This window comes from Taudactylus pleione, unplaced genomic scaffold, assembly GCF_031769625.1.
Source record: "Taudactylus pleione unplaced genomic scaffold, aTauple2 ptg000296l, whole genome shotgun sequence".
Classification (NCBI taxonomy): domain Eukaryota; kingdom Metazoa; phylum Chordata; class Amphibia; order Anura; family Myobatrachidae; genus Taudactylus; species Taudactylus pleione.
Window position 1 is genome coordinate 548,701 of NW_028284698.1, and position 27,637 is coordinate 576,337.

Genomic DNA, 27,637 nt, shown 5'->3' on the forward strand with positions numbered 1-27,637 from the left:
CAGCGAGTTGGGGAAGTTTTTCAGGATGTTGCAGATCTGAAATCCCAATATGCTATACTAAAGAAATCACACTTTCAGCTTTTAAACAAAATAGATGATCTTGAGAACATGTCACGACAAAATAACCTGCGCATTATAGGACTACTTGAGTCTATTAAAGTTCCAACACTTTTCATGTTCATACAGTCATCTCTTCCTGAACTACTCAAAGTTCAAGACACATGCTCAGATATGGTGATTGAAAGAGCACACAGACATGGTCCTGCCCGCTCGGCACCTGACAGCAGACCGAGAGTATGGGATGCAGTTTATATGCCGGCGGAGGGGATGCCGGCTGTTGAAATACCGACATTGGAATCCTGCCACCTGGCATAATGCCAACGCGATAGCCTGATGGACGTCAGAATACAGGCGTCGGCATCCTGACCGTCCGGACAGCAGTAAGTATGCGCGCTTAGCCGAAGATAGGGGGGTTAGGATTAGGCACCCTGGGGGGGCAGGGGCAGAACTATGGGAGACAATGAAGGTGCCTGCCGCCGGGCTCCAGCTCTGAAGGGGCACCTCTTCAATTGTCCACAACACATTCACCCCACTTATAGCTGTAATTATATACCCGGAGTGTACCGTCATGGCTGCCCCAATACATGGCACCCCTTCCCGGCACCTGAGAAGCCACCATACACTAGTGGAGAGCTCCATGTCAGACCATCAGCTGCTGCCTTCTTCAATCTATAGCCTGTCTGCATTCGACTTGCTACATTACAGTGTCAGCGGTTGTGACTATGGAGGCAACAAATTATAATTTGCCTCCGGGCATTTGGGATGAACTTACGCCACTGCTTGGGGGACTTAAGGTTAGGCACCCTCCAGGGAGGGTTAGGCTACAGGGAGGGGGATTAGGGTTAGGCACCCAAGGGGGGAGGTTAGGTTTGGGCACCTCCCCCCGGGAGGGTTAGGTTTAGGGTGTGGGAAGGGGGGGTTAGGGTTAAACACCATCGGGGGGGCAGTTAGGGTTAAGCAGCCATCGAGTAGTTTAGGGTTAGGCACCACTAAGGGAGGGTAGGGTTAGAGAGGGAAGAAGGGAGGTTTAGGCTACTTACAGAACCAACCCTAGTCGAGATCTTCAGCATTCAAGCTTTCACTGTTGGATTCATATTTTCTACGATTATTCTGGCAAGGTGACTTGGTCACAGAAGGAATTCTCGCCCTTCTGCTCTCGCCTTATCAAAACAGAAAACTTACTTTATTATTTCCCTCTCGACTCCGGCTGTTTGATGGAGATTAAAGAATTAATTTACGTAGCCGATGCAGAAGGATATTTGGCAGAAGAGTCAGATGCTTTGGCCTCTCAATCCCTTTATTCATTCCCTGTGGATAAGTGAGACTGTTCTCTTAATATTTTCACTATACTTTATATTCATATTCTGTTCCTGCTATGGATAATTATTTGGCTGGTTTTTCCTTCATATTTTATTTTAAATTGATTTTGGCCTATAATGTGATGTTAATTTCCCCCCTCATAACGAAACAACAAAAATTTTTGTTTTGTCCCCTGCAAATTTGTTTATTTTCCTCTTATGCTTCCTATATGTACAGATGTGCCTACATACATCTAGCCTCCTTGAGCGTTAAACAGCCCTTCTAGTCGTGCCATGCCGTGGCTTAACTCGGTAGTGCCAAGCTTTTTTTCGTACAACTTTTTACCTTCAGATGCGTGTTGTTCACACAATGGTGTGAATACAATACACAAGCAGCTTCTGCTGATTAAAATGATATGTAGCATGCCTATGTTCTGGGTGTGACTGCGGGTGTATCTGCATCTGTAGCTGTGACAGTGTAACATAACATTTTGCATGTGGATACACCCGCAGTTGCACATAGAACATAGGCATGCTGCATATCATTTTAATCAGCAGAAGCTGCTTGTGCGTTCTACTTGGGATCTTTCTCACAGATCTTAAGCAACGGATATCTATCCCCTCCATTTTCTCTCAAAAAAGTCACAAGTCAGGGGGGTCCTCTATCTCCTCTCTTATTTGCCATAGCATTGGAACCCTTAGCAATAGCATTTCGTAATTCTCCCCTCTTCACAGGAATTCGAGTTGGTAGCCATGAGGTTAAATTAGGTCTTTTCGCAGACGATTTGCTTTTATTTATGTCAAATCCAATTACATCTATTCCTACTATGACCACTATCATAAATAGTTTTGGTCAGTTTGCTGCATATAAAGTAAATTACACTAAATTGAAATTACTACCTTTGACTACAGATATTTCTTTTTTTCGATCGCACCCTGCTCTCTCACAATTTTCCCTTTGCCAATCTTCTCTACTATTCTCTATTTAGGAATTCTGATCCCTCCAAACGTCACTACCATTATTCAGTCAATTTCAAGACCCCTATTATCTTCACTCACCAAACTTCTGACAAATTGGATTTCTCTCCCCTTGTCCCTGTCAGGGAGGATAGCCATCATTAAGAGTGTTGCCTTCCCCATACTATCATATCTCCTACAGATGTTCCCTCTAGGTCTCTCTAAACAAGACACAGCAAGTTTCAACTATCTATTCTCCACTTTTATTTGGGCAGGTATAAACCCAGGATAGCCTTTTCCAAGCTAAAAGCAATGGAGGCGTTGGCGCCCCTGACATTACTTCCTTCACTCAGGCTGCTTTCTTTAGGTACATATCCAACTGGTTTCTACAGACTTCAGTGTTTACAAACAAGAAACTCAAAGAAGCTGTATACTATTCTTATTCAAATAGTGCCCTTCTACACACTCCAAAAATTATATTACCTACTACAGTTTCCTCTAATACACTTTTCAGAGATGTACAGTATATACAGTAAAGCATGGTACAATATTAATAAAAAGCTAAAAGGAACCCCACTACTGTAGTTCCACATTCGCTGCTTTTGGGGGCAAGCCATGTTTTCCCCAAGGTTAGATACTAACATTTATGTTGTGTGGAAATCAATTGGTATTTCTGCTATTAGAGATATCTTCGACTCAGGAGGTTCTTTGTACACTTTTGAGCTTTTAAAAGATAAATATAATCTCTCCCAATCATTTTTTATGTATCTCCAAGCTTACCATTTTGCACAAACTCGACCAATGTCATCGGACCAGGAAACAGACCCTATCCTATCGCTATTGTTTTTTATACGTACCAAGGTTTATAAGATACATTTTCTATATTCTGATTTGATTTCTCCTCAGTTCTTTATTAGCTGGTCCGCTGACTTACTTTCTTTAGAGTCTCCAGATATATGTATAGAGCACAGGGCCTGATTCAGACCCTGTTGCAAGCGCTGAGCGCTCGCAACCGAGTCGATGGTGGCCCAGAGCGCATGCACACGATGGAGCCGGCTCGGTCGTGCGCATGCGCGAGACCTGGATAGCGACAGGCACTCCGTCCCTCCGGGTCTCGCACCAAAGGGGGCGTGCTGTCGATGTTGAGTGACAGCATGCCCCCTTTGGTGGGTGGGCCGGGGGGTGGCTGGCCTGACGGAGGCGTTCCCATGAGAACGACATCACTTGTGATATCAGTGTAAGAGCTTTCGGCTCTGTTTGAGCCAAAAGCTCTCTGGGGCTTGCGACCACGAGACCCTACCAGGAGGCCGCTCCATAAAAAGAGAAAAAAAGAAGCCCTGATTCAGAGCGAGCGCTCTGTCAGAGCGTCCGGCTCTGAATCAGGGCCACTGTCCATACCTTCACTCTGCTGTCTTACAAGAAGTGCACCTTAAAGTAATTCATAGAGCATATATCTCTCAAGCTCAGAGAAGACACATGGTCCCTACTGAGTCGGGAGCTTGTCCAAAGTGCAGTGCCCAAATGGCTTCCTTTTTCCATAACTTCTGGGAATGAGGCAAAATTAGAACATTTTGGGATAGGCTTATGATATTTGTTAACCAACTTTTTTTTGCACTTGATTGAGCATTCCATCCCCTGTCTCCTCTTAAATTTCCCACAATGGAAATTCGGCCAAGTAACCAAATCCATTATCCCCTTGCTCACGATTATTCTCACTCATTGGGTAGGTAAAGCCGCTCCAACAATTTTTGGAGTTAAGCAAATGATGCTTCATATTTTATATTATGAACGTCAGGCCACATTGCCAGGTGTGGAGAGAGGTGTCCTCCGTTTTCATATGGGGCACATATATTGAACATTTAGATAATGCCACACAACTTCAAAACAAAAAAATATTCGAAACAACAAATTGGTACCTTCTACGTCAGTTAACAAAGGATAATTAGATGTACCTCATACAGTAATTATGAAGATACTTTGCTGATTTGATATTTCTCGTTTCTGCATTTACATTCACAGCATATTTTTTGCCCTGTCTTCCTCACACTCTGGCCCTGATTCAGAGCCGCTCGCAAAAAGCGAGCGCTCGCTCTGAAACAGGGTGGCCATTTTTTTTAAAACTGGCCTCCTGGCCGCTCGCATAGCTGTGGGTGACCACCCACAGCTTTTGCGAGCAGCCAGGTGATGGTCATGGTGGTCGCGACCATTGAGCTTGCGACGAGACCTTGTTCCTGAAGGCCTCAGTGAGCTTCCTGCTCTAATAGAGCAGGAAGCTCAATACTGACATCACTAGTGATGTCAGTAGGGCTGCCCTCAAACGGCAGGCGTTCCTCCTGGAACGCCTCCATTTGGCCAGCAACCCCCCCTCCCCGCCTACAAAACGGGGCGAGCTGTCGATCAACATCGACAGCTGCCCCGTTTGTAGCGAGCCCCGGAGTGAGTGAATTTCTCACTCGCTCCGAGGCTTGCGCACGCGCATTGCACACGCCTTGCGTGCCCAATGCCCGACCATCGACCCGCTTGCGAGCGGGTCTGAATCAGGCCCTCTCTCCCTTCCCCCCTTTCCCATTTTATATCTTTTATCAATTTTCTGCAAAAAAAATAATACTCTGTAGTGTTTCTTGATTATTTTATTATAGCTACAGAAATACATTTATATCCCCATGTTATGTATCAAATTTTTTGTATTTTTTGTGCATATTGTCATTTGTATTTGGAGATATCTTTCTTCTTCTATACATTTTCTATGTATAAATATTTTCATATTTTCATTTCTTGTGAAAATTCACTAAAATGTGTATAAAAAAACATAATGAAATTGTGTGTGAAAGTGAAAATAATAATTTAATATAAATAATAAAAAAAATGATAAATATATACAAATTAAAATGCTAAAAAAAGGGGGTGATTCAGCTTGGGACGGAATTGCAAAGCTTGCTGCAAGCAGCTTTGCAATTCCGTCCTTGTAAATATGCAAATGCAGAAGGAGGTGTATGACACCCACTGCTGCCTTTGCAAACCCAGCACTGTGAGCGAGGTTGCAGGCTGGGATAACCCTCACGGCCAGCCAGTTGTGTAAGCCTCAGCATACTCAGGCTGGCCGGCTTGAAGGACCAGGAAACTGCGTCTGTGGACGCAGCCCCTGGACTTGCCATTCCCGGAAAATGGGGCGGACACCTCCCCGTTTCCGGGAATGCCAATTGACCCCATCCTTGCACAGACCCTTAAATGATTTTGCAGAACGGTTCCTGTGCACGCGCAGATTCCCGATAATCTTGCATGCAATGCTGAACAAAGTTCCCAAAAAAGTCTATAAATGTCAAGACTATGTACTTTTTCGTGAGTGACATTGTGCTCTGGGGGTGGGGCCAAATTATTTGAATTATCGAATGCCCTTTATGAGGTGTTTATAGAATAATAAATTAACTTTTAAACTCCCATCACACAGTTGGAAAATATTTTATCATTACAAAGACATACTGTACATTAACTACTATAAAAAGTATACAGTACCTGTGCCCACATGTGCTGATCAGTGTACTAAATGTTTGGGTAACCCACATTGCCAGTCTGTTGAGATAAATTGGAAGATCCTCCCATTCTGTTTATACTCCTCAGTACAGCCATTTATTCTATCACAGATACCAGAGTGTATACAGTATAAGCTCTTTCAAGGTATCTTGTACTGTGGGTACATTTGACTTTGACAGAACCTCAGCTATGCAGTGCTGTATCCTCTTCCCATTGTTGCTACATGGCTCCCTCTTAATGGCTTAATCTCATGGCTGGCGGTTCAAATCAAAACGGGAGCCCGGCAGGGGTGAAGAACCCGAACGTCCAAAGGTAAGTATAAACTAACCTAATTCTACCCCCTAACCCTCCTTTAGCGGTGCCTAACCCTAACCCCCCTCTAAGTGCCTAACCCTAACCCCCTCCTTCCCCACAGTCTAACCCTAAGTCATCCGGGGGGGTGCCTAACCCTAACCTCCCCCCAGGGGTGCCTAACCCTAAGTCCCTCCCGGGAGCCCCTAACCTAACCCTCCCCTCCCGCGGCCGATTGTTGAGTACTGCAGTGCGCGCGCACAAAGGTGCCATTGCGATTGCATTGCTATCACACATACCACGGGGAGCCATGACAGTGTGATTGACAGGCAGTGAGCGTTTGGAGGTGGTGACAGGGGAGTGGGGAGTGGTTGGAGGAACGCAGACATATCTGTATGTTTGAACGCCGTTGCCAGGGGATGCATAAATTAGCCACTGCAATTGCATACGCAGCTTCAAAAGGCCTCTGCGTGCAACGACGTTAGCGATTTCTACGTAAGGTCAGGGCTGCTGTAATTGTGCGTCATGGGCTGATGGTACTCTATGTTACCAATGTTTATGGAGGTTTGCAAGGTATTACAGATGTGAGATAATGGTAGTGGGAGGCAATGGGCGTCTCTGTGCTGGCAGTGTGACGGCATTGCGATTACATTCATTAGCTTATTTTCGCAGCAGACCTGCATGCGATTATGGAGCTGCGATCGCAATAGCGATCCTTAATGAATCTGGCCCTTTATTATCTCTGACCACTCAGACATGGGAATGTTGGCCTCTCCAAATTTATTTATACATTCCAGTACTACACCTATTGGATCACAACCATTTAGGTTGTGTCAGGGCCAGCACTACTGTTAGGGGTAAATTTACTAAATTGAGAGTTTTTAGAAGTGAGATTTACAAGAGATATTGCCGATAGCAACCAATCAGATTCTACTTAACATTTAACTAGCACCTTCTAGAACAGTGATTCACAACCTCGGTCCTCAAGGCACACTAACAGCCCTGGTTTTAGTGATTGTGCACAGATGGTTAAATCAAAATAACTGAGGCACTAATTAAGTCACTTGTCCTCAAGTATGGCTATCCCTAAAACCTGGACTCTAAGTGTGCCTTGTGGACCGTGGTTGGGAACCCCTGTTCTAGAAGATAATAGCTAGAATCTGTTTGGTTGCTATGGGCAACATCGATTCTAAAACTCACTTCTAAAAACTCTCACTTTACCCCTTAGTGTCCATTATGTCATATTCACCTACAAATCTGGTCCTGCAGAGTACACCAAAATAACAGGGCGAATTGAGGGCCACGTGAGCTGAAAATGATCAAGGGCCTAGAGGAGGTCTGACCAGTGCTGTGTGGGCGTGGCCAGTGCCATGAGTGCGTGTACACCCCCTATGTTCCCAGCCCCAATGTCTCCTTAAATATGTAAAAAAAAATGCTTCATTTTGTGAAGTAAATAGAAATACAATTTTATTATTTATGATTTATGGCTGACCATGTGGACAGCAGATGGTCAGTCAACATTATGGGCCATATTCAGTTAGAGGCGAAAAGTGCCGTCTGGTGAAAAGTTTCCGTGGATTCGGACTTTCCACCTGTTTTCACAGTATCTCCATATTCAATTCTAGGACGATTTTGCGTAAGCGGAAAGTCAATGTAATGTAATAGGCGGAAAAGTATCTCCTATGAATACCAGGAGAAAAAAAGTGCAAAATCATTATTTTGGGGTGCAAACGTGGGGAAATGACTCAAAACCCTTGGGACAGCCCACCAAAGGTCAAATCAACCAAAAAATGTAAAAAATTACCCCAGAACACCTTAAAAAAGTTTTGGGGGTGAAAAAGCAAAAAGTGGGGGGACATTTATATAAAAATATTTATATAAAAACTAGCGAAATAAACTTCTTGGGGTGCTGTAAGAAGGGGCCAAGTGTTTTTGAGATTGCAGATGAAGGAATGAGGGTGGTTTTTACTTTAGAGACATAAATAGATGCTAGCACCCATTTTCAAGTACCCCAAATTTGACTGGACTACTTATTTTCACCATAAAATACTGCTTTATGCCATTCTTCACCACTTTTACAAAGACGCTAATACACATCTACATTGATTACCTATGTTAGTGCATCTTTTTTGGGGGTACAGACTGATTTCCCCTCTTCTGACAGTACTTTCCACCTGTTCTGCATTCGCCGCTTTCCGTTTTCATGTGCTTAGGAATTGAACAGAGCGAAAAGCGGGGTCACGCACTAAATGTTTTCGCCTCTGAAACAGGCGAAGTAGGCGGAAAGTCGGACAGCCGAAACTTCTTCGACTTTTCACCTCCAATTGAATACGGGCCTTTGTTGTCATAGCGATGGGCCTTTTTTTATGTGGAGGTCTGGATCTGGAGCTCCATCCGCCCCATTGCTTATCTGGCCCTACAAAATAAGGTGTAGCAAATTAAATGCAAACTGTTTGAAGAGATGTATACTGATTACCATTCACGTAACACAACAGGTGCTACTATACAAAATGTAAATTTTGTGAGTAATATAACATCAACAATGGAACAAAAGCACAAGCTTGAAAAGAGCGCTGTGAACTTGCTGTGGTTTGGGAAAAAAAGAACAGTAAACCTTACACTAATCTGACATTTTACAGAGGAAGAGTTAGCTGACTTTCATAACATATATTAGTGTGACTGTCAGTAGCCCTGTGTTCTGCTGTGATTTTCTTCATTATTTTTTTATGGCTGTTTATTTTTCTTTTCTTCTTGTACTCTGTTCTACTGTGGCTTAAACCATGTTTTTGTAGCTTAAGTGGTGATAGGAAGCAATTGTTATCATTACTTTTTCATAAATAAATCGCTAAATGATTTCAACAATCACCCAGCAATGCTGCTGTTCATTACTACCCTGACTGCAACAGCAGAAAGATCCAAATACTAAATGCAGCACAGATGGAACAACAGCTACAGGGGATAGAAGATACAGCAGGGAATAAACAAAGGCCTATTACAAATTGTACTACCACTTTTATACCAAAGTTCTGGGGCTGACCCCGGGTTGGAACAGAGGAGTTCATTCAGACCCGATCGCTAGATGCATTCGCTCGCTCCCAACGTATGCAAATCCAAGCAAGGCAGGCGACTGTACGCCAAGGCATTAGCACACCCACTATGTCTTGGCGTGCGTTCACTTTGTGTATGCAGACACCCACCAGCCAGTCTTAAGACGCCCACTTGCGTACGTCATCTCCTGGAAGTGCATGAAAACATTGGTACAATGAGCACCATCGGATGTGCTGGTGGCGCTTGAGGTTGACCTGGTGACGTGTACTATGACGTTGCCTGTTAATTATGTAAGCCTCTGAAACGGCATTGAAACACTCAGGCATGTCTGCGTTGGTACCTTCACAGCCCCGTTTCTAGTGGCCTGCCCCTGCTACCCCCCACAAACGGCCTCTCCTGTCACTCATTCAACTGGGCTGTCTATGCTGGGCGAGCAAGCGCTTCCTGATCTTTCACAGTAGTTTGCGCATGTGCATTGCGATGCATGCGCATGCGCAGATTGCAAAAATCGTCCAGCTACGAGCGATTGCTTCCTAGCGAGCGGGTCTGAATCAGCTCCAGAGTTCCAATCAGACCTGGAACTTACCACTTTCATACTGCGGCGCCGACCCAGGATATTCCCGAGTTGGCACCGTTCACACCGGAGTGACCCGGCTCTTCTGGCGTTGCAGTGGATACTTGGAGGTGATGTAATTTCCAAGCACTACTGAAGCCGGTCAGATGGGCGGCATGAGGAACGATATTTGTCTTCATTACCCGAACGAGCAGTTTACACTGCAGGGTGCCACGGGAACGACCCGTGGCCAGGCCTGCAAAGTACCCGAGTTGGATCCCCGGGTCCCTGGACCCAGGTGGATCCATTTACACCGACAAAAATCCGGGGTTGATGCACATCAGCCCGGGATTTTTAGATTAGTGTAAAAGGAGTATTAAAAAGAGAAATCTGACAACAAGAAAAGATAAATTAATATATGAATTATTGGATGAAAATGTTGCTGTATTGTTAAAAATATTCAAATAATATTCAGAAATTTATGATAATCTTTAAATTTTGCAGGAAAGCAAAGCACAAGGAACCAGACACAATTGATGGAGCAAATACTGATCAGAATAAATTTTTTGCAGTATACTAACAATGTTTATTAAATTAATTAAACTTTGAGATGGCTAAAATATTATGCAATCTGTTATGAAGTCCATTCAAGGCTCTTTGGGGTATTTTTACTAAAGTGAGTTTTTAGAAGTGAAGATGTTGCCCATAGCTACCAATCAGATTCTAGCTATTATCCTCTAGAAGGTGCTAGTTAAATGTTAAGTAGAATCTGATTGGTTGCTATAGGGAACATCTCCATTTCTAAAAACTCTCACTTTAATAAATATACCCCCTTGACCCCAGAGTTATCACATGTTTTCAGGTGGATGAAAAGGAATGAGATTATCATTACTGTACAACTATGACAAAATTAATGATCTTTGTCTGTCTTAATTCCTGGAAAAAAGAAAGAGTGATATCATGAGAGCATATTCTTTGGTGGTTTTGCTGCTTCAGCTTTTATGCTAGGGGCTCTGGCCTCCCCAATGATCTCTCCTTTCTCTCCACTTGGGGCAATTGTCTCTCCAACCTCTCTGCTTGGAATGCAGAGCTCTCTGGCCCCTCCAGTATTAGCGCTGGGCTCTCGACCCTCTCCAGCATGTTCACAGGAAGTGCTGGCCACTTTGGCCTTTGTGCTGGGTTTGCTGGCCTGCCCAGTCTCTGTGCTGAGGGTGCTGGCCTCTGCAGCCTCTCCTCTGGGCATACTGTTTTCTTTGGGCTCTCATCTGGGGGTTCTGGCCTTTCCTGTAAGAGTATATTATAGAAATAAAATATATTAGTATAAAACTGTGACCTGCATATAAGGAAAAAAACTGGCTATGATGTAAGGACTCGTGAGGGAAATCTGCATAATAATCAAGACATATATATATGTATATTGACTGTTCAGAATATGTGACATTTCATTGGATTTAGTAAAAAGAACACACAGGGTCAACTCATACAGATGACTCCTGAAACACCAAGGGGTATATTTACTAAGATGAGAGTTTTTAGAAGTGGAGATTTTGCCCATAGCAACCAATCAAATTTTAGCTATTATCTTGTAGAAGGTGCTAGTTAAATGTTAAGCAGAATTGGATTGGTTGCTATGGGCAACATCTCCACTTATAAAAACTCTCATCTTAGTAAATTTACCCCCAAGACTCAATGGGCGGATTTCAATTGATTATTCCCCCCTTCGCATCCGACGGAGCTATTCTATTGTTGCTCCTGTCAGGTGCGATCAGCTGCTAGCGCTCAATTTCAGCTCGCAGCCCCAGAGGGGTGCGGGCTGAAATTGGCGAAAAGTGTCCTGTTTGGGCGCCCAAACGGCACTTTTCGCGATCGCGCCCAGCACTTTGGTCAGGGTTAGCCGTTTTACGCGGCTAAACCCGAACACTTTGGGTGCGATCAGCGTGAAGCGCTGGCACAATTGAATAGCGGCCCCCGATCTCCTGTCACTTTAGACGGGAGATGCGGGCCGCGAAATCAATTGAATTCCGCCCAATATGCCATATGGTGCAAGACGCATGGCAATACTTAAAATAGATTGGTGTAAAAGGGTTATTAAAAAGAGAAATCTGACAACAAGAAAAGATATATTAATATATGAATTATTGGATGAAAATGTTGAGGTATTGTTAAAAATATTCAAATTATATTCTGAAATGTATGATAATCTTTACATTTTGCAGGAAAGTAAAGCACAAGGAACCAGACACAATTGATGGAGCAAATACTGATCAGAATACATTTTTGCAGTATACTAACAATGTTTATTAAATTAATTAAATTTTGAGGTGGCCTAAAATATTACGCAATCCGTTATGAAGTCCATTCAAGGGTCTTTGGGGTATATTTACTAACGTGAGAGTTTTTAGAAGTGAAGATGTTGCCCATAGCAACCAATCAGATTCTAGCTATTATCTTCTAGAAGGTGCTAGTTAAATGTTAAGCAGAATCGGAGTGGTTGCTGTGGGCAACATCTCCACTTATAAAAACTCTCATCTTAGTAAATTTACCCCCAATTTACCCCCGAGACTCAATATGCCATACGGCGCAAGACGCATGGCAATACTTAAATTGTACAGGAATTCATTTTAAACATGTACAAAGTCGCAGAGAAAGCAAAACGGAACTTGGCGTATGAAAAAGCCACAGACTCACTCGCACACAGATGTACAAATGTCGCACATCAAATTAATCCATGCAGGCTGGCTAAGAAGTTTTGTCACTCCAAGTTGTTTTATTTAAGTGAATAAGATGCATGTTTGGAGAGAATAAAAACTCTGTGTGGCCGAGTTGCACGGGATCTAGTGCGCTGAGAGGGGCTATTTGATGCAATTGCAGCCACAGTGTATGAGGGCACATCTGTACCTGAACCCAGTTATACAATCTGGTAAAGTGGGTTACAACTTGCGAAACATGTCTTTTAATTGTGATAATAGAATGACTGATGATGTGCCTTTCACTTAATAAATTAAACTTCAATCGCTCACCATGTTGTTGAAAAATATTTCAGTTTTCAAAAAAATAAGATACATTTATTACTGTTTAAAGAGTGTATAGCTCCTCTCTGGTTTACCTGTGCCCAAGAGTAACCGTACCTTTGACCATTGGAACAAGAAACTAATCAGATTGACAGTTTGCTAGCATACAGTAGTTTAAATAATGAAAGTAAATGCCTGATAGCGATGGCCTAAACCATATGTTCTGTGCAGTTACTGTAGCTGTATGACACATTTCATAAAAGTCAACTAATGGCAAATATGTATTAAAGTTGGGTGTGGTATGATATAACAATAGTCATAATGTCAACATGTATCATGTCGACATTGACCATGTAGACATTCATCATGTAGACACTGATGAAACGTTGAAATGTTAGAATGTCGACATACAGATGCTCCCTTATACATCATTGCTGCAGGCGCACTCAAGTCCTGTGACGCGCTAAAGTCCTGTGAGACTCTACTAGCGCTAGGTGTCTTTTTTGCATCTTTTGTTGCCGAAAAATGTGTCTGAATTGGATTGTGATGCAACTAGGATGCATCAGCATTCTGTGCTGATTAATTAGATATGAAACACTTGTATATCTGTCACAAGAGAATAGAGGAGCAGTATAGCTGATCTGTTCTCTATCAGGTGATTCTGCTGCCCAATTCAGTTTTGGGGAGGGCTGAAGAGCAAACTGTGTGTTCACAAACTTCACAGATCCCTGAGGAGAGTCAAGGGTGTCCACGAGTGTGATGTGTAAGTCTCACATTTCTGAGACTGTAATCACAGAGAAGCATCCTTCCACCACTTCTGAACCAGCACCTCATCACTGTTACAGAAATTACAGTGAGTTCATGTAAATTATTTATCAAAATCTGGAAAATCCTGGAAAATTATTACAAGCAGTCCAGCATCAACTACCAGTAACACAGATAGATCCCAGCACATGCAATCTCCACCAACAATATCTTCATCATCAACCTCTGAAATTTGTATTCTGCGGTTGTCTTGCATACAATTTCCTAAGGCAAACTGACTCCTCCCCTATCCAGGATTCCCAAAAAGAATCCTAGTACACTAGGGCTTCTGCTTCTGGGGGTGAATCTCCATCATAGAAGGGGGCTAAGAATATTAGTAGTTTTAAGCAACAATTGACTATGAAACAATCATTTGCAAGAGGAACCAAGAATGATAGCTGCCATCCTGTTGCAGAGTGGAGTACTAAAGCCACGACTGCTATGTTAGCATTAGACTTGCTTCCAATATTCATCATCAATGCATCTGGTTTTAGACAATTAGTTGGGGTCATATGTCCTTGCTACCAAATTCCATCACAATAAAATTTTACCAGAATAGTAATTCAGCACCTGCACCAGGATGTTAAAAAAGTTATTCTTTGCATAGAAAATCCCATTGTACAGACTATCCATTTAACTACAGATATGTGGACAAGCAGTACTGGTCAAACTAAAGATTACATGAGTGTGACCGCTCACAGGGTGGGTATATCACCTTCAGCAAAAGTATTTAACACACAATGCCAGCTCATTCACAGGCAGGCTACTCTCTGTATCACTGCCTTCACTAAGAGGCATACCGGTATCAATCTGCTGAAAAACTCAGAGATAAGATAGCAAAATGGATTACCCCGCAAAGTCTCTCCTCAAGATTTGTCATTGTCGATAACGCAAGTCAAGCCGTACATCCACTACTAGATGTGGGGATGACGGCATGATTACGACATCGTAATCATGCCATCGTCCCCCTAGAGATGAAGGTCTACACTGAGCGTTCAGACTTTCAGTGTATGCACAATCAATCATCCCCGAACATGGCAACCTGAAGACGGTCGTCAGTTTGACTGTCATGTTCGGGCAATGACAGATGGCAAAATTGACCAGCGGGCACACGCATCGCTGGTCGTTTTGGTCATTTATATGCCCGATTTGTGGGCGATCTGTGGGCGATTGCACGATAACGACATCGTTATCGTGCAATGGCCTGTCAGAATCGCCTAGTGGATACCCCCCATAACATTGTATGAGCATTACAACTGAGTGATTATTAACACATACCATGTTTGTGCACAGCACAATAAGCTTGGTCTTTACAAATTTCTTGTAATCTGACAGATGCGTGCAGGACATGCTGACTGTGGCTTAAAACACTTCGAGCATTTTTGGCTTTTAGCAGCTGGATTACAGCAGCTGCAGCATAAAAGGTTTAATTTGCCATGCCATAAACTGAAGCAAGAGATAGTAACCAAGTGGAATTCCACCCTTAATGCTTCAGTGCCTGGAGTAACAGCAACAAGCCATCCAAGCATACATATCAAGCCATGAGATAAGTAGAGGGTTGCATGCTACCTTAGTTCAGCACAGTGGAGAATACTCTCAGTTTTATGCAAGCTACTAAAACAATTTGAAATTGTAACCAGTTTAGTGAGTTCAGACACTGCCAGCCTGAGTGAGATCATAGCCTCTAATTAAACTAATTGAAAAGCAGCTATAGAAGCTGAAGAATGAGATGACATTAAGTTATTTAACTTATCACATTTCATAAGGACCAAAGGGTTTGCAATATCTTGCAATTAGATATATACATTTTGACATCCATGCTTAATCATAGGTTTAAGTCCTGTGTAATGTATTTCATTCCAATTGAAACAGATCTTAAGAGATGCAAAGAGATCCTTTCATGCAAGATGTCAGTCAAGTGGCTCATGACACAAAGACATTCCTCGCTTCAGTCTCTCCTGCAAATGCTGCTACCAGGAAAAAGCTGACATATTTCAAGAGACACCCTGGTGATAATGATAGGCCAATTCAGTGCACCAGAGTGAAACATTATGGAGTTTTTGGATTTTAGGAAAAATTGGACCTGCTTTGGAGACACTCAAAAAAAACTTTAGCTCTTAAATTCTTAAAAAATATTGCACCCTAATGAATACCAAAAATCTCACAGCTGTGGGAAAAACTCTGCAGGTGCAAGATTTTTTGTAAACTTGAACCTAATTGGATATGCCCCTTAATCTCCTTGCCATCACTTAAACCTGGATTTCCCCCTCAGACACCATTTCTCCCACTGCTCTCTCTCTTGCGTTACCTCATACCTGCCAGCCTAGGGGCCACCATAGTAGTGGGCAGGGCCATAGAGAGCTGGCCCAGGGAAAGTGAACGTGGCCTAATCCCAGAAGGCGTGGCCATGCCTCCTTGAAAAAAAGAAAGACAAACCTATTTGCAGCTCCAAAATGTATATTCTAATGCACTGTCACGAGAGCAGCCAGAAGATGGGGTGTTAGTCCCAACAATTATCAAAATGAATATAAAGCATAAAAAACCAGCGCTGAATAAAGTAAATTTAAAAGTGATGGATGGCGTGGTTATAAATTAATCAAGACAATTTACCAATTAACTGCAATCTGCATGTCTATATAAAATAGCTCATGAATGGTAAGTACATAAGTAACACACTGATATAAAGTGCAAAATACAGGGTAAAATACAATTCAATCAATATAACCCCACCATAGTCCGCTCCTGTAATGTTTCAAATAGGTGTTATAGGGCTTATTCCTCTGTGTCCTAATTAGGATGTAATTAGCAGCACACACCACCCCGCTTTTTTGCCCCTTGTCCGTACTCCTGAAACCTGGAGGACCTTTACTGGACTTATTCTATTTCTATGAACATTACTGTAGCATTGGATAAGAACTTGCAGATTGTGCTTCAGCAACATCTTTGTATCTGCTGGATGCCAAAGGACTGCCATATCAGCTATCTTGGCCATCTAATGGTATAACTGTATGCTGCTAATTACTTTATGCAGCACTGGTTTTTTATGCTTTATATTCATTCTATTTGCAGCTCCGCAAAGCGGTGCTGTGCGCTGGGGAGGAGTGCACTGTGAGCCCATCAGCCCAGCGCAAATCCAGGGGGGATGGGATCAGTGTGATCGCTCCCCCCCTCAGGCAGAGGAGAGGGGACTGCTGCTGCCAATCATCATCAGCAGTGACCAGTCTCCCACTGCAACTCAGTACACAGCAGTGTGTGCTGGGCTGCTGAAAGGTAAAAGAGAGGGGGGCTGCATCAGACCCAGGCCCATGCTGACCCCTCCAACAAGCCCAGGTAATTAGTACCCACTCCCCCCCCTCGGCACCCCTGGTAGTGGTCTCTTCCTTATTCCTGCCATCTCCTCCTATTCCTCCCTTTTCCCCTTATTCTTACCTCTATTCCATTCATCTCCCCCTATTCCTCCCTTTTCCCCTTATTCTTACCTCTATTCCATTCATCTCCCCCTATTCCTCCCTTTTCCCCTTATTCTTACCTCTATTCCATTCATCTCCCCCTATTCCTCCCTTTTCCGTTATTCTTCCCTCTATTCTTTCCATTTCCCGCAATTGTTTCCACTTTTCCTCCCATCTCCTCTTATTCCTCTATTTTCTCCTTACTCTAAAGTCTATTCCTCCAATCTCTCCCTAATCCTCTCTTTTCCCCTTATTCTTCTCCCTGTTCCTCCCCAATTCCTCCCATCTCTGCCTATTCCTGCCATCTCCCTTTATTATAACCCCTATTCCTCCCATCTTCCCCACATTCCTCCCATCTCCCTTTATTCCTCCTGTCTCCCCCTATTCCTGCCATCTCCTTTTATTCTTTCCCCTATTCCTCCCTTCACCCCCGATTTATCCCCACTCCTCCCAACTCCCCCTATTCTTCCCCTTATTCCTGCAATCTTTCTCTATTCTTCACCCTATCCTTCCCACTGTCCCTGCCATCCCCCCTTTTCCTACCTTTTCCCCTTATTCTTCCCTCTATTCCCCCCATCTCCCCCTATTCCTCCCTTTTTCCCCATACCCTTACCTCAATTCCTCCCATCTCCCTTTAATCTTCCTTTTCCACTGATTCTTCACCCTATTTCTCCCATATCTCCCTATTCCTCTCATCTCCCCTTATTCTTTATTACCATCATCTCCCTCAATTATTGCTGCTATTCCTGCCATCTCCCTCTACTCTACCCCCTATTCCTGCCATCTCCTATTTTTCTTCCCCTATTCCTGCCATTTTTCCCTATTCTTCTCCCTATCCCTGCAGTCTCCCCCTATTCTTCCCTTTATTCCTACCATCTACCCCTATTCTGTACCTCCTGTCTCCCCCTATACTTTGCCCTAATCCTCCCATCACCTGCTATTCTTCCCTCTGTTCCTGCCAGCTCTACCTATTCTTCCTCTATACATTCCACCTCCCAATATTGTCCGCCCTATTCCTCCAGTTTCCCACTATCCTTTACCCTATTCCAGCCCTCTCCCATTCCTCCCCTCCCCCTATTTATGACATCTCTCCCTATTCTTCTCCTATACCTACCATCTCCCTATTCTTCTCTTATACCTCCCGACTCAAAAGTCTTCCTGTATATCTCCCATCTCCCTCTATTCTTCCCAACCCCTCCCCCTATTCTTCCCTCTATTCCTGCCATTTTCCCGTATTCTTCCCCTATGCCTCCCATCTCCCCCTATTCTTTCCCCTGTTAATCTCATCTCCCCCTTTTCTCCCCCCTATTCCTGCCACCTCCCTCTATTCTTCCTCTATACCACCTGTCTCTCCCTATTCTTCCCATCTACCCCTATTTTTTTAATTAGTTAAAAAATAAATTGCACTCCAATGCAGACCTCCCCATTTCAAATGTATGCGCTCAACCTACAATGCTGCCCTTTCCCTCTCAAAACATGGTTTCCTCCCATTTCTCCAACCCCTGTTGTCTCTTTTCCACTTTCAAATCTCTCCTCTGCCCCTGCCCCTCCTCACTCATTACCCTTGAATTTGCCACCCACTTCAAATCTAAGACTGAATCCATACATCAGGAAAGCACATCCCACCAGACCCTCTCATCAGTCATTTCTGCATTCAAGTATGTCCTTATTTCCCAATTCTTAAAAAACCCAAGGTTCTGTTCTTCAATCTCTCTTTAGATGAGCTCATCAACTATTTTGGCCTCCAATATCATCTCTATGCTGATGACGCTCATATCTACCGCTTCTTCCCTTACCTTTACGCCTGTCTCCTCACTTGTTTCTCCAACTGTCTCTCTGGTATTTCCTCCTGGATATGCCAACACTTTCTTAAACTTAACATGCCTAAGATTGATCTTATAATCTTCTCATCCTCACAGATACCCTCACCTACCACAATTTCTTTATCTATTAACAGCAGCACCATATCCTCACCAGTGCACTGTCCTGCCATTTCCAACTCTAAAAGATCTCCAAGAACAGACTCTCACCCTGAAAGCAACTAAAACCCTTATCCACTCACTGGTCATCTCCCTACTAGACTACTGTAACCTTCTCTTATCTGCCATGCCTGAGTCCCACCTCACTCCACTACAATCTTTTCTCAATGCTGCTACCTAGCTCATCTTCCTCTCCAAATGCACTTTGTCTGCTTCCCCTCTCCTAGAAGCCCTACACTGACTTCACTTTCCCTTCATATCCCAATTCAAGTTTATCACACTCACAACAAAGCCCTCACTCAATCCTCTCCCATTTACATATCTGACCTTATCTCCTTTCATACTCCCGTCTGCCCACTTTGCTCCACACATGAATGCCACCTCTCCACACAACTATTGTAACTACTTCCTCCCACTCCCACCTCCAAGATTTTGCCTGTGCTGCTCCTTACCTCTGGAACTTTCTCCCCTTCCTTATCAGACACTCCACCTCTCTACAGTTTTTAGAAGTGAGTTTTAGAAGAGATGTTGCTCATAGCAACCAATCAGATTCTAGCTATTATCTTCTAGAAGGTGCTAATTAAATGTTAAGTAGAATCTGATTGGTTTCTATGGGCAACATCTATTCTAAAACTTACTTCTAAAAACTCTCACTTTAGTAAATTTATCCCTGTAACTTTGCCTGTTGTGAGTCGAATTACCATCTATGTGGTTCACCTGTACTTCCACTCTGAAACCATGTCAGTCTCCCAGCTTTGATTCAGCATTGCCTCACTTCTGCTTTATCTCTGGTTGCCTAGTTCAGCCCCAATTGAGTTAAGCTAATCTGTGCTCCCTTTGAATGAGACCTGACTGTCCAGTTTTGTTCCTGGTATATGTATAGACTCCTGCATCATCTCTGGACCTGTGCCTACAGGTAATTACAGCCTGTTACTGTTCCCTGGTTCCATTCCTGATTATCCCACAAGTACCATCCATTCCAATGTTCGGTCTGTGTCCAGTCCTGTCATCTTTAGAGTGCTCCCAGACTACAGAGAAAACCCAGTCCAAGCTTGGTAAATACTTCTGCCAAGATCTGCCACTCAAGTGTCTTGGACTACAGAACCAAGTAAGAAGAGTGCTTTTATTATTATCAAGTAACAAGCCAGTTCAACCTGGTTAATTTACTGCTACACTCTTCTCTGCTACACACGTCATACCATCAACAACACCAACATCCCTGGTGGTCTAGTGGGTACAATCCAACATCTCAGGTTCGATTCCTGGTCAGGAAGGCATCTATTCACATGTCAAGAGGTCTCCTCAGGCCTGCCAGATTTGCTTATAAATCTTCCACTTCTCAAAAAGACATCTACCTGACCCTGGTTCCACAAACAAACACAAGCATGACAGATTCTGATATTAACAATAATGAGGGTAATGATGAGGATGATAATGATGTTTTCCAACTGTGATGATGATTAATAACATGATTAGTCACATTAAGCCTATTGGTAGCTTGGTTTAACCAAACCATTAAGATGTTTCTTTGTGTTGTGCCCAAACATACCAAGCACTTCAGCAACAAAAGTGGCAGTCCCTCTCATTGAAGTGCTTGGTTTGTTAAACTGTCCTTTTTATATACAACATAAGGTTAGGTAGGAGGGCTCAAGGTTAATTCTATTGTGCACTACTGTACATTTCATAATGGGCTTTGACAGACAGCAAATATTATTGTTCTTTAATGGGGTGTTGATGTTCTTCTGTATCTTGGGTAAAAAAGGGGAGAGGGGGGTCTGGACTGCACATCCTAATTTTAAACATAATAAGAGGTGCTGCCATGCTGAGACTTGTAGTTCAATGCAGAAAAAAAGAAAATGCAGGCTCACACTCTAAACACTAAGAAAACTGATGATCTAAACATGTATAATAAACTGTAACAAATCAAATTTTTTCTATTTTTCTGTATCTAGCAAGACCATCTATCACCAGCTTCTCATCATCATATCATATAATCTTCAAATCATTTCAAATCATATAATCATAAAAGATTGTTGGATTGCACTTCAGAGTGAAACTTAATAAGATTTACTACAATGTAATAACCACTTGACTTTGAAACAAAATATTTAGACAAGGCCTCTCTTAGTAAAGTATACCAGATTTAATATACATAATCAAAATTAGCAATTTTGACACATATGAGATATAACAAATCTACCACATAATAGAATATACTGTATATGTATAAAATAGTGTCCTTTGGACTTAAATTGGTCCTTGTAAAAAACAATGTAAATATGAAACCAATCTTTTAGGTCTATTTGGTTTTGAGAACTAACTAGCCAGCTGATACTGGCTGATTGGATTAGCAGCTGTGAGTGGGAAAATGAAATAATAATTTATTTACACTAGCGCAAGGATTTCAGTGTTCGGGAAACCATCAAGCTGTAATATAAATCATAATTAGCATATAATTATTGACTTTGACTAGGCTGTGACTGTGCCTTGAATAACCTGTATTGGCTTTAAGATTGTAATTTCGTGTTTGGAATGGGTTCAGTTTCCTTTCCATTTTCAAAACCTCATTGGGATTTTTGAATTTTGTTTCGTAATACTTTCTTCCATGTCTCCAATTTACTTTTCTTTAAAGTTATTACTGCTAGTAATCAGTAAATGCTTTACCTGGCTTCCACTACATATACATATGACATGACATTTAAAACAATATATACACTTTACCCTTATTAAAGGGAGTAGACAGGTAAAAGCAAAAGACACGTACCCAGAAGATGGGCACTGGGACCCTTAGGTTACCGGTTCCCTAGACGTACGGATTATCCCAAGAGATGAAACACAAAAAGTCCCAATGCTTACACGACTTCTGGATTCCTGGTCTGGTCCTGATTGGTACACACACCTGTTGCTGATATGTCTCAAATGCCTGGTCTTTGTCAAAGCATGGCTGGTGTTTGTACTGATGGCTTTTAAATATTGATGATAGGGAGTGTTTCCTGTGTCATACAGGAAGTGACCTAAAATGTTTTTACTGCACTAAAACTTAATTAAAGGGTACGTGTGGTATTAAGAATGGTGGGGTACTTTAGTACTTTAGAAACAATATATCAAGTCCCCTCCTTTATATATAAGAGAGATTCCAAGGGGAGCCATCTATTTAAAAGTGCCCTAGATGGAAAAGTAAAAAAATAACATCAGAACTAAGGTTTTCCACAGCTGTGGTACCTGTATGGCAATATATTTTTAATATTAAACCAAAACACGCATTGTATTTCTAATATCATAATTAATGAAATTGTCATTTGTAATTTTCCATTCTGTTTGTTAGATAGACTGGACATATTTTACAAATTATGTATGCAAATGAAACACATAATGCATTATACAACAACCAGGGAAAGAAATGTACAAGGTTAACTTTCCATTATTCTTTATATATTTACTTTTACACATTTACCACCACCAGTTACCATACAAATGCTAGTTCGTTCAGATATTTAGTTTAAGACTTTAAAAAATAAAATAAAAAAAATAACTATTTTGAGATTTCTTAATTGCAAACAGGAGAAGGCAATGACATAACCGAGGGCCATCACCTTCACCTTTTAACAACAATAAGTATAACAAATTTTTATTGACTCTTTTTAAAGATTGACCTGTATCTGCAGCTATATCAGACTTACTAGCAGATGCCCCCTAGCAGATAATCTCACCAGCAAATATATTATATATAGAAACCTGTATGACCTGGCTGTCGCAGTGCCGGCCCAAGCTTAAATTATTTGGTAAGCGAAAAAAGATTTTGGCACCCCTTAATAAATAAACCCTTATATTTATATGTTCAGAAAATAAATAAAAAAATGGCCCCTACAGTACTTACACACACATACAGGCTGGGTTACATATAGAGACACACAGAAGATGGAGGCTCTGGTTGAGTAAACTGTGGTAGTATACATGGTGGGTGAAATGGTTGGTGAGAGCATGTGAGACAATGGATGGTGAGTAGAGGTGGTATGCAAGAAGCTCTTAGGACATATAGCCCTGCCTAGACCATTAATTACATCAAGCTGAACACATTCTCTCTCACATGCCCACCCTTTCAATTGCATGGTCCACCTTCCCAGCAGATTTTCTCTCAAAATTCTGTCTGACCCAGGTTTCCCCTGATATGCCTCCTCTGCAACCAGGTATTTCTCACCTGTATCGAAGCTGAATAATTGGCTAAGACAAGTTCAGGTTAAAATTTAATCGCGGCGACTGGCCGCAAGATGCCATCTTGAAAATGAGATCGCAAGATGCCATTTTGCGAATGGCCGCCTAAGCGCTTATTTTTAGATAAACTCACATTTTAGTACATGTGGCGATAATACTAATAGCACCATGCGTTTGCATCTTTCACCATTTCTCATACACACATTAATACACCCAATTGTGCTGTTAACTAGTCGCATATTAGCGAATGCTATGCGCACGTATCTGCCCCAAGTTAACTAGCGTCCTTATTTCAAACCCTGAATACCCACACATTACATATTCACACATAAGGTTCAATAAGCTCTAAAGCAGGGGTCTTCAAACTTGGCCCTCCAGATGCTGTGGAACTACACATCCCAGCATGCACTGCACATAGTTTTAGCATGCTGTTATATCAAAAAGGTGGCAGTGCATGCTGGGATGTGTAGTTCCACAGCATCTGGAGGGCCAAGTTCGAAGACTCCTGCTCTAAAGTATATGATTTAAGTTGGTTCAGTTAGTTTAAATGCTGAGAAATAAAGATATTTGATAACTAAGGTATTATACATGCTAAACAAGTCATGTTTGGAGTTGTACTGATGCGTATCCTTTTTACAGTATTCCGGTGTTATCGGTGGGGAGATCGCATCATGCATTCCTGAGTTATGGATCGCAGAGCCTACAAGCAACAAAATGTATATTTTAGAAACAACTGTTAGGATGCTATGAGAGGCGTGAAGAGGAAGACCCTCCAGCTGTTAGAGGCAGGGAGAGTCTTTGAACCAGCCTGTTAAATGTGTCGTAACAGATGCTTCACCCCTGGGAACCAATGATATCAGCAACAGACTTCCCTATTGTCCTGTATATTCTGAGGAGGTATAAATATGAGTGCACGAACGCTGGTTCTGAGTCTTCATGCTGAATGCTGAATGACGAGGGGTCTCTTGCTGATGCCTATCTCTGGGTCCGAAAGCGCCTGCATATGTATACTGTACTTGGGTCTGTATAATTTCCTTTTGCACCTAAATTGTGTCTTGATCAATTGCGTGTAACTGTCTGAACTTTTACCTGAATATCACTTGTGCTTTGGAACCGCAGATTCCACGTCTAAGTCTTTATTTATGGTATGACTGCATATGCAAATTAGCATCATCCTTAGAAGGTATAGGCAGGACATTACAAGGTATAGGAAGGTGTGTATAGAGGTTCTGATCCAGTATCGTTAGTTGGGGGCTCGTAGTGAAGTCACTTACCTGTTCACATGGTACATACGGTCATCAATATTTCAGCAAAGGGTGGAGTTGCCACATGCAGGGTTTGCCTGCAACCGCTTTGTGCTGAAAAATCGCTATCCGTCTCCGTGTGAATCAAGGAAGCTGACTAGAATCCAGGGACAAGACAGGAAAAAGTTTGTTTTCCTCTGTTGATAGAACCTTACGTTTAAAGGGGTGTCGCAGTACTGAGTACAGCAGGTTTGTGCATAGCAAAAAAAAGACGCACTGTTGTGTACGCAGTTAAAAAGCCATTATACGGTTGTGTGGTAGTCACATTATTGTGTATGCAACTGGTCGCACAATAGCGTATACATACTTCCGGTTGTGCTGCCACGTGTTTGAACAAAGCCATTGAGGTTTTCATTTTTTTCTATTACCAATATCTGGGTTAACATGTATTTTTCTGCGCAGGAAAAAAGTGTGTAACAGTGAATATTTGTTGAACAAAGTTAAGGGTATCATATGATCCTTAAAGGCTAGGTGCAAGGGTTAGTCTAGCCGCTCGGTAAGCAGCTTTACCGTTCTATACACAGTAGCAGGTGTACATGTTGTTTTCGTGGTAGAGAGGTGCATGAGAGTAGCCGACATGTAAACTCTCTTAGGTGTGGAAGTTGCCTTACTAAATCTTATCCGGGTGTGGAAGTTGCCTTTTTCAAATCTTATCCAGGTGTGGAAGTTGCCTTACTAAATCTTATCCAGGTGTGTGGGCGCCGCCAACTTAAATCGTCCACAGGTAAGTGAAAGTGTCTTGATTGTCTTTCACCGGCTTAAATCTTTATTGAAAAGTGTAGGAGTTGTCTCAGAATGGGAGCCACGCAAACAGTAGAGATGTTAGGCAATGATGTGCTGCTAATGGAGGCGCCGATCGGATCGGACCGTCGTATCATGCATACCAAGTACGGTACTTATGCAATAAGGTATTGTGATTTATGGTTTAATATGACAAGGAAGAGTGTTAGACCATTTCCCAGAATTGGTAGTTTTGATAAAAATGTGTTAGACAATGTCCGGGATCACATCAGTTTGATGCGCCCCGGGAAAAAAAGGTTAAATATTTTGAATGTTTAAAACTGTGGCAGCATGAAGGGGATGCGTGGCTTAACAATGTGCAAACAACGCAAACTAGCGTCACGAGCACATTGTCAGAAAATACATCCGCGACGCTAAATTGCAATCCGGGCGAACCGCAAAATGGCGCGCACGTGCGACAAGGTAGCATCGTGGAGAGTATTGCAAGCAGTTCACGCTCACCTCCCCCACCTTATGTGGATGGGGGTGCAAGTACAGTTACCAAAAATAGCCATAAAAATGTAACAAGCAACTTGTACCCTCTCTTAAGCAATTATAAAGAAAATGTTCATGATGCGGATGATGAGCTTATTGTAATGTCTGCCATTTCCCATGCTGTGCAGATGATAGATGCTGCATCACCACAATCACGAGTGGTGCCGCCATCTCCATCGGTAACAGCAAGGGAAGTGTTAATGCCCTCTGCACCCATAGAGGAAGTTGTTCATACCATACGTAGCAGCAGCAGACTAAACCCCCAGCCAGGTAATCAGGTCAAAGGTAGCAGCGCTACCGGTCTGCATCCCATTCGGACAATAACTGTTCCAAATGGAAATGCAGGCGCGAACGGTATAGTGCCCACGAGAGAAGTAGTAATGCATTGTCCTTTGACAAGAGCAGAACTAAATTCCATCATAAATGATTTCCCCAATTCCAAAAAGGAATTTGCCAAATGTCAAAGATTTTTGAGGAATTTGGGTAGTTCACATGAACCCACTAATAAAGATTGGCGTGTGGTGTTAAGGGCCTGTCTGCCACGCAATACCGACGTGACAAAATTTATCACGGATTGTGTATTGGATGATGACGTTCCCTTAACAGACCAAGTAAACCAAGGTAACATTTCCCGCATTGTAACTCAATTGGGTATATATTTTCCAGTAGTAGTTAACTGGAACAAAATTTTCACCATTAAGCAGAAAGAGAGTGAGACTGCAGAAGATTACTGCGATCGGGCTCTGCAGGCTATCACCCAGTATACTGGGATAGAGGATATTAAAGATAGCACTCACCACAAGGGGATGATAGTCACGGTACTTGTGGATGGTCTGAAAGAGAGTTTAAAAACTCGGGTTCAGACCTCACAGCCTGGCTGGCGGGGACTTACAATAGATACCCTCATAGAAACTGCCATTGAACATGATAAGAACATCTCCAAAAAGAGAGAAGCCCAGAGTGAAAAACTAATGGCTGTCAATATACAAGCTCTGGAGGGAATGACGGTAACATCACAGCCAACAGACATACTTGCACTTGCACAAACACTCACTTCTGAACAAGTATGTGCTCTCACTAACCCCACTCAACAACAAACACAACTCTATCCCACTAACCCGATGCAACCACAGGTCCCAGGCTACCCACCAACTTCTTATCCCCCACAATACCCTTACCCTCCCTATCCTTACCCATATCCACCACCTTTACCCTCTGTGCTAACCTCACAACACCACATGTCTTCACCCGAAACACGAACATGTTTTAACTGTAAACAAACAGGACACTTAAGTAGAAACTGTACAGTAAAAGGAGTAGGGATCTCACATCAGGGAAGACCTAGATATCCCCATAAGGGATATGCACAGAGGCCAGCAAATGTTCAGCAGGCACCAGCTCCAATTGTAGCCATAAATGCTTTATTGGAGAATGGTAGCCAACGCTAGGGGTCAGGTCATACCTGTAGTCTACTGATGGTCAGGTTAACGGGAAGTACTAGGGAAGAACTGGTCATGATGGTTGATGTAGCTGGTACTGAATATCCTTTTCTTGTAGATACAGGGGTGACCAGGTCAGTGATAAAATCTCCCGTTAATTTGCAGGTGACCAACGAGACAGTACCAACAATGGGTGTAACAGGTAAAGTGGAACATTATCCTTTAACAAAGTCTACAGAGGTTACTATTGGGCTGTTGCATACCAGGCATTCTTTTCTCCTGGCTGCTTCGGCTCCTACTAACCTACTGGGCAGAGACTTGTTATGTAAGATGGGATGTGTTATATATTGCACTCCTGATGGTGTATTTTTAGATATCCCAGAGAGAATGGTATACGAGGTGCGGGATATGCTAGACACTCCACAA